Source organism: Erythrolamprus reginae, chromosome 11, assembly GCF_031021105.1.
Source record: "Erythrolamprus reginae isolate rEryReg1 chromosome 11, rEryReg1.hap1, whole genome shotgun sequence".
NCBI lineage: Eukaryota > Metazoa > Chordata > Lepidosauria > Squamata > Dipsadidae > Erythrolamprus > Erythrolamprus reginae.
The window spans coordinates 20304845-20324856 of record NC_091960.1 but is presented as its reverse complement, the minus strand read 5'-3'; positions in this window follow the sequence as shown (position 1 = coordinate 20324856).

The window sequence follows — 20012 nt, the reverse complement described above, 5'->3', positions numbered from 1 at the left end:
AAATCCAAGCCATAGAGTTGGTTCCGCCACAGGACGAGGGCAGGGGATTTTATTCCATGATTTTCATCGTCCCCAAACCCTCAGGAGGCTGCAGGTTGATCCTCAACCTGAAGCAACTGAACCTATTCATAAAATACCGAAGGTTCAGGATGCACTCCTTGCAGACCATTCTGGCTTCCATACGACACCGAGACATTTTAACATCCATCGACCTCAAGGAGGCATATCTGCATGTCCCTATCCATCCGGACCATCGCAGATTTCTCAGATTCTTCACCGAAGGCAGACACTACCAATACAGGGCCATGCCATTCGGCCTATCATCGGCCCCAAGGACATTTACCAAGCTCTTGGACGTACTGACCGCCAGCTTAAGAGCAAGATCCATCAGACTGATGGCGTACCTGGACGACATAGTCATATTGTCCAGGTCCCAGGTAGTGGCGCAGAAAGATCTCAGCGAGACAGTTCGCACGTTAGAACTTCACGGTTTCACGATCAACATGGCGAAAAGCCAGTTAGTACCTACCACCAAGCTTTTACACTTAGGAGCCATTATAGACACGCTGGAGGGCACAGTGTCGTTGTCTCCAGAAAGACAGGACAACATCCGACGGTTGATTTCAGGCCTCCATGCGGGGCCAATACCATTGTCGCTGCTGTCAAAGATATTGGGAACTCTGGTGTCCGCCATTGGCATAGTTCCCTGGGCCAGGTTTCATATCAGGCAACTGCAGTGGTTCCTACTTCCTGCTCAGAGGATCAAGGTGAGCCATTCCCACAGGCGAGTCTGCTTGTCACGAAAGGTCCGGGAGTCCCTAAGATGGTGGACTTTGGCAGCCATAAGCAGGGGATCTCCCTTCTGGGTAACGGATCAGGTCATTTTGACCACCGACGCCAGCCTTACCGGATGGGGAGCTCACATTGGGGTCCACATGGCTCAAGGTCTGTGGACAGCGGAGGATCTTTCATCGGTCAACATCAACTTTCTGGAATTAAAAGCTGTGTTTCTGGCACTAAAGACATTTGCTCCCCTGGTCCAACAACAGCACGTGTTAGTGCTCACGGACAATGTGGCGACCAGAGCTCACTTAAACCACCAAGGGGGCACACGGTCGCAGCGTCTCATGGAGGAGACGGAGGCACTATTCCGCTGGGCCGAACAACATCTGCGGTCCCTGGCAGCGGAGCACATTGCGGGAGTATCCAATACGCAGGCGGATTGGCTGAGCCGCTCCACCTTGGATCCATCTGAGTGGAGGCTGGATCCGGCCCTGTTTCAACAGGTGGTGAGGCGGTTTGGACTTCCATTAGTGGACCTATTCGCCAGTCCCCTGAATGCTCAACTTCCAAGATTCTACACAAGATTTCCGGCACCGGGCGCAGAGGAGGTCAACGCTCTCCTAACACCCTGGCCGCCAGGACTGCTCTATGCGTTCCCACCAACGCCTCTTCTCCCAAGAGTGGTGGAGAAGATCCTGAGGGAAGGAGCGGAGGTATTGCTGGTGGCCCCACACTGGCCTCGCCGTCCGTGGTTCTCCGACCTAGTGGCATTGTCGGTGTCAACCCCTTGGAGGATTCCGGACCAGATGGTCTCCCTCAGCCAGGGGAACCTACAACATCCAGATCCACAGTGGCTTCAACTGACCGTTTGGCACTTGAACGGGTCAGGCTACGAGGATTGAAGCTACCGGAGAAGGTCATTGACACCATGCAGGCTGCAAGGCGTCCATCTACATCCCGAATTTATCAGACGACGTGGGCGGCCTTTTGCGGTTTCTGCGAAAAACAGCAAATTGACACGGGACAGGCCTCAGTGATTACGGTTCTGGAGTTCCTGCAGGCGGGTCTCGATCGTGGCCTAGCCCCGAATACACTAAAACGCCATGTGGCAGCCCTCGCAACTATGATACAAGTCGAGGGAGTCCGTTCCTTGGCTTACCATCCTTGGGTTAAGGATTTTTTACGGGGTGCTACAAACCAACATTCACCACCGATCCGGAGGTTTCCCTCATGGGACCTTCAATTGGTCCTCAAGGCCTTGACAAAACCACCGTTTGAGCCTTTGAGATCAGTATCGTTACGACTGCTGTCAATCAAAACAGCCTTCTTAGTGGCTATTACGTCGGCACGGAGAGTGTCAGAGTTGGCTGCGTTATCAGTACGCCCTGACCTTTGTATCTTTTACCCAGACCGAGTGGTGCTGAGGTTGGACCCTTCCTTTATACCAAAAGTAAATTCTGAGTTTCACAGGAAGCAGGAGCTCATCCTGCCTGACTTTTGTACCCATGGCCATCACCCATCGGAATTGCGATGGCATAAGATCGATGTACGCCGGGCGGTCAAGATTTACATTAGACGCACAGAGACATTTCGGAAGACGGAAAGACTGTTTGTGTCGTTTTCGCCAGATAAAAAGGGATTTGGACTTTCGTCTGTTTCCATTAGTCGTTGGATCAGGGACTGTATTGCGGAGGCATACAGAGCTCGTGAGCAACCGGTTCCAGCGGGAGTGACTGCTCATTCGACGAGGAGTGCAGCGACCTCAGCAGCCTGTGCCACCCAGGCGTCCATAGACGACATCTGTAGGGCTGCAACGTGGTCAGCTCCGTCGACTTTCATACGACATTATAAGTTGGACTCCTTCGCCTCTGCAGAGGCGGCATTTGGGAGACGTATGTTACAACGAGTTTGTTTATCTCCAACGTCCCTGACAAGACCTTCTCCCTCCCATGGGCAGTAAATCTCTGGTATATCCCATGTTGGACTCTCCTTCCAGATGCAATGGAGAAGAACCGTTGTACCTACCTGAACGGTCTTCTCAGTGCACTGGAAGGAGAGTCCAAACCCACCCGGTTTAGTTGGGGTGCAGGGACGCCGGAGTATGCAGTTAATCAGTTATTAGTGTTATCAATAAAAATTGGTTATCCTCTTACTATAGTTCTTTCGTTTTTAAAACTGGCTCATGGGAAGAGCAGAGGGGGCGGTGCTCAAATAATATGTAAATTTTTAACTCAGTCTCTACCAATAGAATTGGAGTATTACCCATGTTGGACTCTCCTTCCAGTGCACTGAGAAGACCGTTCAGGTAGGTACAACGGTTCTTCTCAGTTGTTCATTCAATTCCAGCTGTTGAAGACCTTTTCTTTAATTTCACTACAATCTTAATGAAAACTTTCAATATACAAAACGGTGTTGTCATTTCTAATTTCTTCTTTCCATTCTTTGATATCTTTAAGAATGTCTTTCAATAGATCTCTTATGTCTTCCATCTTTTACAAAATTAATATATCAAAAAGCTTTGTCCAAATATCCAGTTAACCTTTATATCATCAAGAAGCCAAGATTTTCCAAAACAAATTGTATCCTTTCATTCTCACCCTTCCCAAGTTCAAATAAAGTTCAAGTCCAAGATGCTCTCTTTCTATTTATTTTCAGTTCCTCTTTATCACTTGTTAAAAAAAACAATTGCCACATTCCATTACGTCAAGAACAAATTCATTGAAAAAACAACTCCAACCAAATATTGCCTCAACTCCACCACCAGATGTCTTCAGTAAGCAATCACAATTGTTCCCAATTCTTCCATTCTGGCTTCTACAGCAACTTTAAAGTTTGAATTATGCTAATTCCAAAAATCCAATCTTATGTTCCCAACTTCCATAAGTAAAAGTAGTTTATAAAATTATTGGGTTTTTAAAGAAAATTTTAAAGTTCATTTCAATGCCAGGTAATATATCCAAAAATAATACAGCCACAGCCATTTCCGCTTCCGCCCAACTTCCGAAACAAAGATATCAAGGTCCCCTCTGGCAAATTCGCTCACCCTTTCCAGCAAACTTTTATTCTTCTCAACTTCCAGCACAAGAACTTATGTTTCTTCTCCTTCCAAATGACTCCCGACACTTCAAAACCTATCTTTCCAGCACATAGTCACCGTGGCTATGGAAAACTGAGGTCATTTCACCCACTGCTGGTTGAGGTCACAAATCTACCTGTCACGAGGCGTACAAGCCCTAGAAATGACAGAGGACCAAGACCCCTTTTTCACTCTCCTCTCCAGGGAGGTTCCGGGCTGATCCATCCAGAATTGGCACCTCCAAACAGCAGGGATTCGGCATCCCCTCGCGAGCACAAAGGAGAAGCTGTCTTGCCATGGGGCTGACCATGCCTCTCCCCCTATAGTAATAGTTTTATGGACACTGCAATATTTTAACATCTTAAGTACTGTTTTAATACTATATTAACATCTGTAAACCTTGTTTTTAATTCTCAATCTTTAATTAATTTAGTAATTATTGGGATTTTAAGTGTGCCCCCTTCTCAAGAAGACTTCTCTGGACCCAGCTGTATTTAACCACTTTCATCCCATCTCCAACCTTCCTTTTATGGAAAACATTGTTGAGAAGGTGGTGGTGTTCCAGCTACAATGGTCCTTGGATGAAGCCAATTATCTGGGCTCTCAAGAGTCAGGATTCAGGCCCAGCTACAGCACGAAAACTGCTTTGGTTGCACTGATGTATGATCTCTGGTGGGCCCAGGATAGGAGTTTATCCTTTATAATGCTCCTTGACTTCTCAGCGGCTTTCGATATCATCGACCATGGTATCCTGAACCGATTGGAGGGGCTGGGAGTGGGAGGCACCGTTTTACCTCCACAGGGATGCCCATATTTCTCCAACACACGGAACAACAGAAAAAAGTAATTACATTTGATTACTATACAAACAAGACTCATTACAAACCTCAAAAACAACAAAATATCTAACTGAAAATAATACTATGCAGACTGAGGATTCAGACAGATGAATGTTAAATGATAAGATCAGCATCCAGAAAGTCCAACAGGCCTTAACAAGACAAAAGAACAACAAATCACCAGGTCTGGATGTCTTCCCAGGTGAATTTTATAAAAAGATTAACGAAACTTTTGAACCCATCCTTATAGAAGTATATAATAAAATTCTAGAGCCAGCTAAAATACCTGACACATGGAGGGGAAATATTAAATACAGAACTATAGACCCATATCGTTGTGAAACGCAGACTACAAGATCTTTATGTCAATACTGGCAGAAAGAACAAAAACGTTTTTAACAAAATAATAAATCTAGACCAAAACGGTTTCTTACCACAAAGACAAATAAAACAATGCACTAAAACAGTCCTAGACATCCTGGACTATTGTGAGGTTCATCCAGGGAGGCAAGTTGGAGACTGGACGGTAGTTATTAAGCACGGCTAGGTCCAGGGAAGACTTCTTGAGGAGGGGGCGCAAAAGTGCCTCCTTATAAGGAGCCGGGAAGGACCCCCTCCCCAAAGAAGCATTGACAATCTCCTGGACCCAGCTCTGTGTCACCTCCCTGCTGGCCGAGACCAGCCAGGAGGGACATGGATCCAGCAGACAGGTGGCAGAGCTCACAGCTCCAATGGCCTTGTCTACTTCATCAGGTGTCACCAGATCAAACTCATCCCAGACAGATGGACAAGCACGGGCCCCAGTCACCTCGACTGACTCATTGTCAGTCAACTCTGTTATCCAATTGGAGTGAGGTCTGCCTGGATCCAAGTGACTTTATCAGCGAAAAATGTGTTAAAGTCCTCGGCACTACTCTGTAAGGGCTCCCCAACTCCCCCCTGGTTAAGAAGGGAGTGGGTCACCCTAAACAGAGCGGCCAGGTGAGATTCCGCTGATGCAATCAAGGTGGCAAGATACGCGCATCTTGCTGCCTTGAGTACCACTTTGTAAGTCTTAATATGAGCTCTGACAAGTGTTCGGTCAGATTCAGATTTACTCTTCCTCCATTGTTTCTCTAGACGTCTCTTCTGGCGTTTCAACTCCCAGAGCTCTTCATTGAACCATGGATCTCTACGGGGTCTAGTGCAACAGAGAGGTCGCAACAGCGCAATCCGGTCAAGAGCCTCTGTCGCAGCCTTATTGCAGGCCACGGCAAGAGACTCTGCCGAATTGTGGATGAGTGCATCTGGTATAACCCAAGCACCCTTTGAAAGCCCTCTGGGTCCATCAGGCATCTTGGGCGGAACCACCTAGTCGATTCCACCTCCCTGTGGGGGAGGATTGGAGCCAGGAAATCAAGCCGCAGTAGAAAATGGTCTGCCCATGACAAAGGCAAAACTTCTAAGCCCCTTAGTCTCAGACCGTTACTCAGTTGCTCAGAGAGGAATACCATGTCGGGTGCGTGCCCCCCCCTCGTGGGTCGGACCCTGTACTACTTGAGTCAGGTCCATGGCTGTCATGGTGGCCATAAACTCCTGCACTAGCCCAGAGGTTTCACCGAGCGATGGTAGGTTAAAGTCCCAAAAGACAATAAGTCTGGGAAACCCCACTGCCAGCCCGGCTACCTCCTTGAGCTGTTGACACACAACTGGGAGGCAGGTATGTGAGCAACAAGTCCACCTGAACCCCTAAGTCCAACTTCACTAGGAGGGACTCACAACCCGCAATCTCTGGAGCAACGAGTCTACATAGGCGAAGGCTCTCCCTGGCTATAATAGCCACTCTTCCCCCACTTCCTTGGGGTCGAGGCTGATGCCATATCTGAAACCCGGCTGGGCAGATTTCAGAGAGAGGAACTCCTCCCTCTGGGCCCAGCCAGGTTTCAGACACACATGCCAGGTCAGCCTCCTCATCCAGGATCAAATCCCGGATAAGGAGAGCTTTATTTACCACCGACCTGGCATTGAGTATCAGCAGTCTGAGCCCAGGGCCAAAATTACACTTCTCACCAGTACCCTGGGTTGAGCTCACGGAGCCAGAATGTGGGATTGCTATTAAGCAGCAGTCTCTCATTCCCCTGGAACGGCTAGCTCCGTGGGTCCCACCATATCTGCCTCTCCCCAGCAGCAACAGAATATTCCGACTCTCTACCATCCCAGAGATAGGTACCCCCTCCCCTCCTGCCTCTCTAGTGTCAGGTGGGCCAAGTATATCATTCATACCATTTCCATTCACCTCATCCGTACCATAACCCCATCCACCCCAACCATCCCACTCATACCAATCATTCATTCCATACACATTATTACACCCGCCCCAGTTATCCATCAGTTAAAAAGCCCCCCCAATAATTTAATTAAAAATAGATTAAATTAGCAATGATTAAAACACTAATAAAATACGTAACAAATATATAATATATAAAAATATAAAATTCATAATAAGTTAATATTGATGAATATTGGATATTGCCTATCTGGACTTCAGCAAAGCCTTTGATACGGTTCCACATAAAGGGCTGATAGATAAGTTAGTGAAGATTGGACTTAATGCCTGGATAACTCAGTGGATTTGCAGCTGGCTGAAGCGTAGACATCAGAGAGTTGTTGTTAATGGTGAGTATTCTGAGCAGAGACTGGTTACAAGTGGTGTGTCACAAGGGTCTGTTCTGGGTCCTATTCTTTTTAATATGTTTGTGAGTGACATAGGGGAAGGTTTGGTAGGGAAGGTTTGCCTATTTGCTGAGGACTCTAAAGTGTGCAATAGGGTTGATATTCCTGGAGGCGTCTGTAATATGGTAAATGATTTAACTTTACTAGATAAATGGTCAAAGAAATGGAAACTGCAGTTTAATGTTTCCAAATGTAAAATAATGCACTTGGGGAAGAGGAATCTTCAATCTGAGTATTGTATTGGCAGTTCTGTGTTAGCAAAAACTTCAGAAGAGAAGATTTAGGAGTAGTGATTTCTGACAGTCTCAAAATGGGAGAAACGTGTGGTCGGGCAGTAGGAAAAGGAAGTAGGATGTTTGGCTGCATAGCTAGAGGTATAACAAGCAGGAAGAGGGAGATTGTGATCCTGCTATATAGAGCGCTGGTGAGACCACATTTGGAATACTGTGTTCAGTTCTGGAGACCACACCTACAAAAAGATATTGACAAAATTGAACGGGTCCAAAGACGGGCTACAAGAATGGTGGAAGGTCTTAAGCATAAAACTTATCAAGAAAGACTTAATGAACTCAGTCTGTATAGTCTGGAAGACAGAAGGAAAAGAGGGGACATGATCAAAACATTTAAATATGTTAAAGGGTTAAATAAGGTTCAGGAGGGAAGTGTTTTTAATAGGAAAGTGAACACAGGAACAAGGGGACACAATCTGAAGTTAGTTGGGGGAAAGATCAAAAGCAACATGAGAAAATATTATTTTACTGAAAGAGTAGTAGATCCTTGGAACAAACTTCCAGCAGACATGGTTGGTAAATCCACAGTAACTGAATGTAAACATGCCTGGGATAAACATATACCCATCCTAAGATAAAATACAGAAATAAGGGCAGACTAGATGGACCATGAGGTCTTTTTCTGCCATCAATCTTATATGTTTCTATGTTTCTAGTTGGTTTCAGTCCATGCCTCCCCAGCATAAGGTGACCAGATGTCCCACTTTCCATGGGACAGTCACGCTTTCTAGCAATTTGTCCCACATCCTGGGGCATTTTTAAAAAGTCCTGATTTTTTTTTTTGCAACAAGCCACTGGGGTGCCACGAAGAAGGAAGCGCAACTTTTTGCTCTTTACCCCCTCAGCCTCCCACAGCCATCGATTAACACATCCGGCGCCCCTTCCTGCCTTTCTCCCCCCTCTTTTATTTTTCTTTCTTTTTATTTGCTCACTTCCCCCCTCTTTCTCATGCACTATTGCTCGCTCCTCGCCCTGGCTCGACACCTTCCCTTGGCCACCACTGTGGGGCTGAGCCACCCAGGCAGGAGGGCTCGCTGGCCACAACAGCAAAGGTAGGGGAAGGAAAGGGAAGCACAATCGAGGCATTCGCCGCCCTCCTCCTCTGACAGCCTGCCCGCTGTACTTGGAGGCGGGCGGGCGGAGCGGCATTTGCGCCGGGTAGAAAAACCTATCCGTTCCTTCCCAGCAGCAGCTGGCCCAGCGAAGAGATATGGCTCCGTCTTGGCCCGGCGTTCACCCCGTGCCACCAATTGAGTGACTGAGCGTGCTCTGCTTCTGCTGCTTCTGCTTGGGTCAGCGTCACCTCGGAAGCAGGTGAGAGAGGCAGCGCAGGAGCCTGCCACCAATGGAGAGAGAGAGAGAAGAAAGGAAAAGAGAGCAAGATAGAGAGAGAGTGAGAGAGAGCAAGAGAGAGAGAGAGGGAGAGAGAGAGAGGGAGAGAGAAAGAGTGAGGAAGTATGAGAGAGAGAGAGAGCAAGAGTGAGAGAGAAAGAAAGCTCCAACTAGCCTTGCTGTGGCAGCCGTGAAGACACCCCAAAATGGCTTCAGGGTTGACATTGGCTTTGTTCTTGGTCCCAAATAAATCATTATTGATATATTTTTCTGGTAGTAGTCAACATATCAGGCAGTCTGTGTCTCTTCACATTTACATAATGTGTTGTTACCTGTGAGCTCCACTTGAGCATATTGGTTTTACACTTAGGCGCTCTAACTCTCAACTTGTTTAGAGTCCTTCAGGTCAAGGTCTCCAACCTTGACAATTTTAAGACTTGTGGTCTTCAACTCCCACCATTGCTGACTGAGGAACTCTGGGAGTTGAAGTCCACAAGTCTTAAACTTGCCAAGGTTGGAAACCCCTGCTCCAGGAAGTATAAGGGAAGTCAAATCCTTCAGCCATACAGTATCCTCCTTTAATGTTATTTCTTGCTTGATGGTCTCCTTCCTCCACCTTTTAATTCAATTTTGTTCATGTGTACCAGGAAGAATGTTCTTGCCATAAAGCTGTTCCTAGCTCTGGGTCTGTGGGCTTGGGGCCTAGGTCTGTTTCTCTTGCTTAGTTCTCTCAACATCTGCTGCTGCTTCTCTCCTGATCTTAAGTGGAGAAATGCCAGCGAGAGGATATATTTTCTCAATTGATGTAGGTTTAAGATATACTTCCCCAGACATACCCCTGCTACTAAAACAAACTCTGGATCAACTTTCTCTAAATTCCTGCTTTTCCTTCACCCAAATCCACCTCCTATCATTGGAGCAGACAACAACAGTAGCAACCATTTTCTGTGTCTCTTCTGGTTCCTTTTTTCCTCTTGCCAATTCTCCTTTCCATTTCCAGGGAAGAAATGTTACAAAAGCTCTGGGTAACATATCCTTCTGCTTTAAATAGCTTTGGCAGCCATTCCCTTTCCCTAAGGGATACTAGGAATTGAAAGTTGAAAGGGAAAAAGCAAAAGACCAGGAGCAGAGAACAGCAATGCAAAGTTTTCAGGGAAAGTTTCTACTTTTAAAGCAACAATATTTTGAAATCTCACCATGGAAGCAACTGTTTTTGTTTTCTTTTTAAAGTGAAGACTGACTTCATGCATCCATCAAGGCAGGGTTTGGGGTTTTTTTTGGCAGTGTCACAGAAGGGGGTTGCTATTGCCTTCCTCTAGGATGTGGCTTTGATTTTCCAGCTGGGAGGTTTCCTTGTCCTTTCCCATTTGAGACCCAGCCAGATCTGGTTCTATTTGGCTTCTGAGCAGAGACAAGACTGGTCAGTGGATTCAATACAAAGATTTGCTGGCTGGAATCCTACCTTTAGGTTCTTGACATTATTTTGGGGGATGGCTTTGCTGATAGTGTGAATCCACATCTTGTATAAGAGTTATCTAGAAAGTAAGGTTACAAGGCACATAGCTCTTGCAGGGAATGTTTGCGGGGGAAGTTGGTATTACTATCGTGTAGCGGAAGAGAACAAGCAGTGCCAGTGGTCTGTAGATCATTGACTGGTGCTGTAATGAAGATTAGAGATGAGCGTCCTCATTCCATTTCCCTCCAAGCATGAACTGTGCACTGTAATACGCTATCTGAATGCTAAGGGCATGAATGCTGCTGCGATGGGTGCCCAAGATGCTTACTGAAGGGCACAAAATCGACAATCAGTGCCGCTCGAGAATTTCTTGACCATTTCGAGATTGAAGGTAAGGCTTTTCTCAACTGTATAGTGACAGGAGATGAAATTTGGACTTATCACCATACTCCAAAGAGCAAACATCAAACAATGCACTGGTACCATACCCATTCTCCTACAGCCACAAAATTCAAAACTCAGCAATCAGCGAGAAAAATCTTGGGCACCATTGTGCACAAATCTTGGGCACCCATCGCAGCAGCATTCATGTCCTTAGCATTCAGGTAGCATATTACAATGCACACTTTGCATTTGGAGGGAAATGGAATTATGACATTCATCTCTAACCTTCATCACAATGCCAGTCAATGATCTCCTAACCACTGGAACTGCTCGTTCTCTTCCGCTGGCTTCCCGCTACATGAGAGTAATACTAACTTCCCCTGAAAACATTCTCCATTTATTTTATTTATTCATTTGTCCAATACACAAATACATAGGAAGAAAAATAGACATGTAGTAATATATATAAGGGTAAAGTGAACTTAGAGGAGAGGATATATGAAAGAAAGAAAATATATATGATAAGTGAGAGAAAGGAAAGAGAGCTATGTGTCTTGTAACCTTACTTTCTGGATTACCCCTCATACTTTGTCATGTAAAGTGGTGTAAAAACCAGTGGTGAAATCCTACTGGTACACCCCAGTTCAGAATACTGATAGCGGTGGCCGCCTGTGGTTCAGAAAACCAGTAGCAGCAGCTGTGTGTAGCTCTGCCCACCAGCCCTGATGTTCCCATTTTCTTGTTTTTCACCCTCTGTGCATATGCAAAGCCTGCACATGCACAGAGGGTGAAAAAGCATCTGTAATGGTAGCTCGCATGTGTGCACAAAGCCTGCACTTCTGAACTATTAGGGAAGGTAAGTAGATTTCACCACTAATAAAAACCCAGCAAGGAGGAAGAGGAGGAGGAGGAGAAGGAAATAGAAGAAGAAGAGGAGGAGGAAGATGATGATGAAGAAGATGAGGAGGAGGAGGAGGAGGAGGAGAGGAGGAGGAGGAGGAGGAAGAAGAAGAAGAATTAGTTGATGATGAAGAATATGGAGAAGGAGGAGGAGGAGAAGAAAAAGGCGTAGGGGGAGAAGAAAAAGAGGAGGAGGAAGAATAAGAATAAGTAGTAGTAGTAGTAGTAGTTACCATGTTGTATGAATTTAGCTGCATTCTGCACTGCAAACCCAGAGAAATGTGGTTAATTTAAAAAATGGGATTACGTAAGTATTTCTTGACTTGGAATACTGTATGAACTTTAGAGTTCATCTGGACCAACCTGTGGACTTTCACATGAATATGAACAAATCCATTTATGGACCATTTCCCTGTCAAGAATTCCTGTGGACTATTTTCTTCATCCTAGCTCTGAGTAGTCGGGCTCAATAAGATCTAGGCCCCCAACAGTCAGGATTCAGGCCCGACTACAGCACGGAAACTGCTTTGGTCGCATTGATGGATGATCCCTGGCAGACCCAGGACAGGGGTTTATCCTCTGTCCTGGTGCTTCTTGACCTCTCAGCGGCTTTCGATACCATCGACCATGGTATCCTTCTGCGCCGGCTGAAGGGGTTGGAGTGCGAGGCACTGTTCTTCAGTGGTTCTCCTCCTACCTCTCCAGTCGGTCGCAGTCGGTGTTACTGGGGGGTCAAAGGTCGACCTCAAGGTCACTCCCTTGTGGGGTGCCTCAGGGGTCGGTCCTCTCCCCCCTGCTATTCAATATCTACATGAAACCGCTGGGTGAGATCATCCAAGGGCATGGCGTGAGGTATAATCAATATGCAGATGATACCCAGCTGTACATCTCCACCCTGTGTCCAGTCAATGAAGCATTGGAAGTGATGTGCCGGTTCCTGGAGGCTGTTGGGGTCTGGATGGGTGCCAACAGACTCAAACTCAATAAGACGGAGTGGTTGTGGGTTCTGCCTCCCAAGGACAATCCCATCTGTCCATCCATAACCCTGGGGGGGATTATTGACCCCCTCAGAGAGGGTCCACAACTTGTGCGTCCTCCTCGAACCACAGCTCACATTAGAGAACCATCTTTCAGCTGTGGCAAGGGGGACGTTTGCCCAGGTTCACCTGGTGCACCAGTTGCGGCCCTATCTGGACCGGGACTCACTGCTCACAGTCACTCATGCCCTCATCACCTCGAGATTCGACTACTGTAACGCTCTCTACATGGGGCTACCTTTGAAAAGTGTTCGGAAACTTCAGATCATGCAGAATGCAGCTGCGAAAGCAATCATGGGCTTCCCCAGGTATGTCCATGCCACACCAACACTCCGCAGTTTGCATTGGTTGCTGATCAATTTCCGGTCACAATTCAAAGTGTTGGTCATGGCATCAGACGAGAATATCTCCGGGACCGCCTTCTGCCGCACGAATCCCAGCAACCGATTAGGTCCTACAGAGTTGGCCTTCTCCGTGTCCCGTCGACTAAACAATGTCGTTTGGCGGGTCCCAGGAGAAAAGCCTTCTCTGTGGCGGCCCCATCTCTCTGGAACCAGCTCCCCCCAGAGATTAGAACTGCCCCCACCCTCCTTGCCTTCTGTAAACTCCTTAAAACCCACCTTTGCCGCCAGGCATGGGGGAATTGAGATATCTCCCCCGGGCCTATGCAATTTATGTATGGTATGTTTGTATGTATGTTTGATTAATAATGGGGTTTTTAAAATGTTTTTTAAATTATTAGATTTGTTATGAATTGTCCTATTTCTGTTGTGAGCTACCCCGAGTCTACGGAGAGGGGCGGCTTACAAATCTAATAAATAAATAAATAAATAAATTTCGCATGGACACAGTTGCTAATTCTCTTACCAACAAAATTTGTAAATAGGAAAGAGGAGAATGGCCACCAAGTCAGGAGAAAAATTAAGATGAGGAGCAAGTAAGACCAGTGATGAAGTGATAATATTTTCTCCTGAGGTAGGCCCAAAGCTTTGCAGGGTGATCATCATTCTCTCTTCTGCATGGCCTAGCATTTAAAAAGAGTGCCCTACTCCCAAGAAACCAGAACTATAAATTGAGCATGACCCTTACACCATAATAACCAATCCTAAAGTACCAGACTGCTTTGGGTAAGAGATCCAGGTACAAAACTAGCCAGGACGTGGCTGTCAAGAAGGAAGACTTTACTTGGAACAAATTAAAACAAATAGGTTGAGAAAACATTGCATTGGCATCCTTCAGTCTCAAAAGACCATGGTATCATGCTATGGATGCCCCAGAGCATGAAGCCTGGGTAGGTTAGTACAGAGAAAACATTAAAGAACTGATAATAGAGTACAGGAGATAAATGCCTTTTCTACCCTGCCTTGGTCAGACCTCACTGGGTATCTTGTGTCCAGTTCTGGACAACACAATTCAAAAAGGAGGGTGAGCAAGTTCAAAGGACAAAGCCATGATGATGATAAGTTTGGAAATCAAGACCTAATAGGAACAGATAAAGGATCTGGACAGGCCTAGCTTGAGAAATACAACAGCAATCTTCAAATATTTGAAGAGTTGCCAAATAGAAGTTGGTTTGTTCTCTATTGTCTCACATGGAGAACTAGAACCAATTCATTACAGTTTCATGAAAAAGATGCAGGCTAAAACATCTGGAGAAATTTCTTGACTCTACAAGCTATTTGCCAGTGGAATTATGCAAAGCGATGACATTTCTATATCGAGAGGTCTTCCAATGGAGACTGGACAATCATATCTTAAAGATGGATCGATTGAGCAGAAGTTTGATTCAATGATCTTTAAAATATCTTCCAACTCTCAGATTCTATAATCCTGTGAACTGAGTATAACATTTTGGGTGAAAGCAAGAGAACTATTCATTCAATGTGAACAGGATCACATCACAAATATTGATGGTGGTGGGTCAGTATTTTAGAATTTTCCCCTTGTTTTGTGAAGAAAGTGTCGGATTATTCATGAACTGGGAAAGCCAATGGTCACGAAGTCAGCCAATGAATAGGTATTACAACTAAATCAGCCAATGGGAGCTAAACGCCTCTGTGTCTGTACAGAAAATTGAAAATGAAGCTAGAAGGCTGGGCATGGAGTGTACTGTACTCTCAGTATACCCTGAACTCTGAAATGAAACTAACAGTTGTCTCCTCCTACTGCATCTTATTTAAATAAGAAATTTCTTACTTAAATGCATCATGCACACAGCTGCCTGTATGTGTTTATGGATTTAATTTTTTGCAATTAATTCTGATAGAAAGTTTGAATTTTGTCTTTAACAGTGGTGAAACCATAATATTAAGGAGCATGTCTCAAAGTGATAAGAAACTGGACGGCTTGAAAACAATACGATGAGACCTTTCGCAGGTACGCGGCCCATAAGAAGTCTTCGCCTTGGGATATGAGACACCCCGATTTGTGGCTTCAAGCCACACAGCAGGCCGCTGTCCCAGTGGAGGGACGGACACCCACGGGCCATTTGTTGCTCACTCAGGGCAAGGAGGCTACCCTCCCACAGCCTGTTATAGGCTCTGGGACTCAGAACTATGGATCCCGTCCTGGGACTAGCCAGGGGTTTTGCACCCCCGCCATATACTACGAGTAGGGTGCGAGAGGGACCTGTTCAAGGGTGCAGTGTAGGTTCCGACATGTCTGCGCTCTATGCAATGGTAAGCATCCCACAACGTGGTGTTATCGGGCCCGGGAAGGTGGGGAACAAGGGACACCAATAACCTCGGCAGAACCCAACAGGGTGGAGCTCAAGGAAAGGGTGGCAACGCCCATTAGGCTGGACAGGCTCAAGGACAGACTTATTGGTTTTCGACCACGGAATGGGGCTGAGTTTTTGTTGAGAGGTTTCTCCGAGGGCTTTAGGATTCCATATGAGTGGTCGAGAAGAGCCAGCTTGTCGGACAATTTGAAGTCGGTTGTCGGGTCAGAGTACATTGTATGGCAAAAGGTGATGAAGGAGTTGAAGGAGGGCCGAGTGCTGGGCCCCTTCCCCAAACCTCCACTGGCTTCGCTATGGGTATCCCCCTTGGGGGGGTGCCCAAGCGAACACCGGGCAAGTTTAAGTTCATCCACCATCTATTTTTTCCTCTGGAGGATTCGGTTAATGACCACATTCTGGAGGAGCTTTGCTCGGTGAGGTATACATCATTTGAGGTGGCAGTACAGATGGTGCGGGAATGTGGGGTGGGGGCACTGCTCGGGAAGTGCGATATTAAATTGGCCTTCTGCCTCCTCTCGGTGCATCCGAAGAATTTTGAACTTCTGGGTTTCAAATTCGAGGGAGAGTTTTTTGGGGACAGGGCCCTCCCTATAGGATGCTCGGTATCGTGCTCCCTGTTTGAGAAGTTTAGCTCATTCCTGGAATGGGCCCCCGTAAGAGGCATGGGGCATAGGTCCGTGGTACACTACCTGGACGACTTCCTGTTTGCAGGGCCTGCTGGTAGTCAGGAGTGCAGGACTCGCATGGAGGGCTTTAAGGCATTATACGAGGATTTGGGGGTACCACTGGGACATGAGAAGACAGAGGGGCCCTCCACCAGGCTCACATTCCTGGGAATTGAGGTAGACTCTGAGGCTCAAATTTACAAGCTGCCTGAGGACAAGCTAGGCAAGTTAAGGGCGGCGGTAGCCAAGATGCAAAGGGCCAAGAGAGTGACCCTCCGGCAGCTGCAGGAGCAGGTGGGGCTGATAAATTTCATGTGCTGGGTGGTGGTGCCGGGAAGGGCATTCATGTACAGGATTTACAGGGCCGCGGCGGGGCTCTCGAAGCCTCACCACAGGACCCAATTGTTGGCCAGTGTGAGGAAGGATTTGGGTTTATGGCAAGCCTTCCTGTCTTCCTATAATGGGGTGTCTTTCTGGAGGCAAGATATGCTGATGTGCAAGAACATTCAGGTGAAGTTAGATGCGGCGGCGACCGCTGGATTTGGGGTCATATGGGGAACTAAGTAGTGTCAGGCCAGGTAGCCCCAGAGTTGGATAGGATCAGAGATGTGTAGGGACCTTATGTTTTTGGAATTATTCCTCATTATTGTGGCAGTTGAATTGTGGGCCCCCAGATTTGCAGGAAAGATGGTACATTTTTGGTGTGATAATATGGTGGTGGTGCCTTCATGAAATGAGCGGGTAATGGGTCTGGTCAGACACCTGGTGTTGAGATGTCTGCAAGGCAACATGTTGTTTCGGGCTCACAATGTCCCGGGGGTCAGGAATGGGGTGGCTAATGCGCTGTCCTGGCTACTTGCTCCACAGGCCAAGGAGCACCCAGAGGCAGTCCCACAGCACCTGTGGCAGTTTGGAGGGCCGACATAAACAAGGCGTTGGACATGTCCATGGCAGCAAGCACCAGGAGGCCTTACCAGCAGGCAGATAGGGAATTTTGGGTTTTCCAGCAACAGAGGGAGTATGAGCAGAGATGGCCCAAACCTGTGGAGCACCTTTTGGAGTTTTGTGTCATCAGCAGGCACCATGGTTTAGCACCCTGAATGATACAGGGTAGGCTGGTAGAGCTCGCTTTCATAGCCAAATCCAGGGGCTTTAGTGATTCGTTGGGGGATTTCAGGGGCAGGGAGGCGATAGAGGGCTGGATTAGAGAAGCTGGTCACACGGGAGGTGACCATAGGTGCCTGTTGGGATTAGACCAACTTGCGGGGCTTCAGGCCTCGTGGGGCAGGTTATGCAGCTCATGGTACGAGGTGGCCCTTTACCACGCAACCGCAGTTATTTTTTTTTTGGCACTTTTCGCATTAGCGAGGTGTTAGTGTCTGCCAGCGGGGATTCTTCGAGCAGGGCCCTTATGGCATGGAACCTTAAATTTGGTCCGAGGGTGGTTTACCTGAGACTTAGGCATTCCAAGACAGACCAAAGGGGCAGGGGTATGACGGTGTGGCTCTTGGTGAGCGGGGCTAGGGTGTGTTCAGTGGTTGCGCTTTTGGCCTATTGGTCCCAGAAAGGTGGGGCGCGAGGCTTGCTTTTTTGCCACCACTCCGGTCGGCCGCTGACCAGTTTTGGGCTGTAACAAAGAAGGCCCTGGTGCAGCTGGGTTTGGACCCCAGCCAATATGGGTTGCATTCCTTCAGGATTGGGGCGGCCACATTGGCGGCAGCTGAGGGCTTCAGCCTGGATGGGATCAGATCGGTGGGCTGATGGTGATCCGTGGCCTTCTGGTCGTATGTCTGCCCTTAAGTGAGTTGGGGGGGGCGAGGGTATGGCCCACACCATTTTGATGCTGCTCTGTTTCCTCCCTTCTCTTACATGTCTGCGATTGGGGAAAGACGGGAAATTTGGTCTGTGGTCACAGCATGGTTGTGTGGGCTGAGAGCCAGGAAGACACAGCCCGGCATGCAGTTGGAGTTGGGCCCACACGTAGACATCCAATGACTCGGCCAGAGGGGTCTGCGCTGGGGAGGCCTGCTCCCATTATTGTTCAATAGTGGGAAAGTACAGGGGTGCCGGGTTGGTTGATTTTACACATGGTGGGGGGAATGATCTGGGGACGATGACAGGAATAGAGTTGCTGTGGCAGATATGGGATGGCCTACAGATCATTTGGGAGTGTTGGCCAGCCACTCGTTTGTTCTGGTCCAATATCATACCGAGACGGTGCTGGAAGCAGGCCAGGGACCCAAAAGGGGTGGATAAGGCACGGAAGAGAGTCAACAGAGCAATAGGAAAGTGGGTGTTGCAGGCCAGGGGTGGACTGGTTGACCACCCTGACATCAGGGCATCAAAGTTAAGTTTGTACAGGGATGACGGGGTTCACCTGATGGACGAAGGGAATGACAAATTTATAGTCGACCTGCGGAGGTGGGGGAGCAGGGGGAATAAATTAAAATTTTTACCCCCTGCTGTGGCCGGTAGGAGCAGAAAGGGGCGCAAGCAGCAACTGTGTGATCTTCTTTAGGTCACCTGTTGGGAGGTGATGAACAACCTCCTCCCTGTACTACAGGGCTCAGCCAGCTTGGGTGGAGGAGGGGGGCCACCATTGGGGCTCGCTGGCTTGTGTTTTTCAGAAACCGGGAGCAAGCCGTCCCACATGCCAGGAGGCATGGCTCGGGGATGGGGGCAGGTGTAAGGAAACCACTCCCCTTCGCCCGGGCAAGGAGCTTTCACCCTATAGTTGCTTAGAAAGGTTTGACATGAGAATCCACCCCTTTTGATTGATTTACACCTCTGCAGGTCATAAATTTATTTATTTAATTAATTAATGGTTTAAATTATAATAAAAGTGACCCTGTTATACCCATTATCTGTGTCCGAGTGTTACTCCGCCTCTGCTGCAATGCTAGGCTTTCAAAAACTGAATATCTTTGATCAAATCATCCTCGGTCCGGATAAACAAATAATATCAACCCTCTATAAATTTCTATTACAACATGAGCTTTTTGAAGAACAGGTCAAAGGAAATATGGTTGTCTGGGCCCAAAACTTTGGTTATGTAATAAATCTATCAGAATGGGATAAAATCTGGACCCAGAATTACAAACTAACTATAGCTACTAACTTTAGAGAGAACTTCTATAAGATGTTCTACAGTTGGCACCTTCCTCCAGCCTGCCTATCTAAAATGTTTCCAACTACAACTCCTCTCTGTTAGAAATGCAAACAAAAAATAGGGACCTACTACCACCTTTGGTGGATGTGCCCCAAAGTTAGGACCTTTTGGATAAAAATTAAAAAATACGTTGAACAAATTATACAGAAACCAATTCCCTTAAAACCAGAACTATTCCTCCTAGGAATAATTAGGCAGCCAGTAAACAAAGATGACAGATACCTACTGGTAAACATTTTTAACCACTGCAAGAATAGCATTCACCCAATCTTGGAAATTAAATTTCATTAACAAAACTCATGAATGTGCTGAGCTGACAAAAATTACCCTTGAACTACAGAACAAAGAGGAATCAAAGTTCTATAAAGCATGGAATAAATGGTACATCTGGCTGGATAAAAGACAATATACAACTCCATCATAATCCTTTTACCCTTCACCCAAACAATTATCCCACAAACTTATAAAATAACATTATGAATCATTGATAAAAGGGTGAACAAATTCAAAACGACAAAACTTAAACTCTAACTCAAGTTTAGAAACCAAAAACTTTCATTTATATTGATGGTTAAGATCTTAAAAGCTGTAGAGTAATCGGGTCAACAGATAAGTCGACACTATTTACG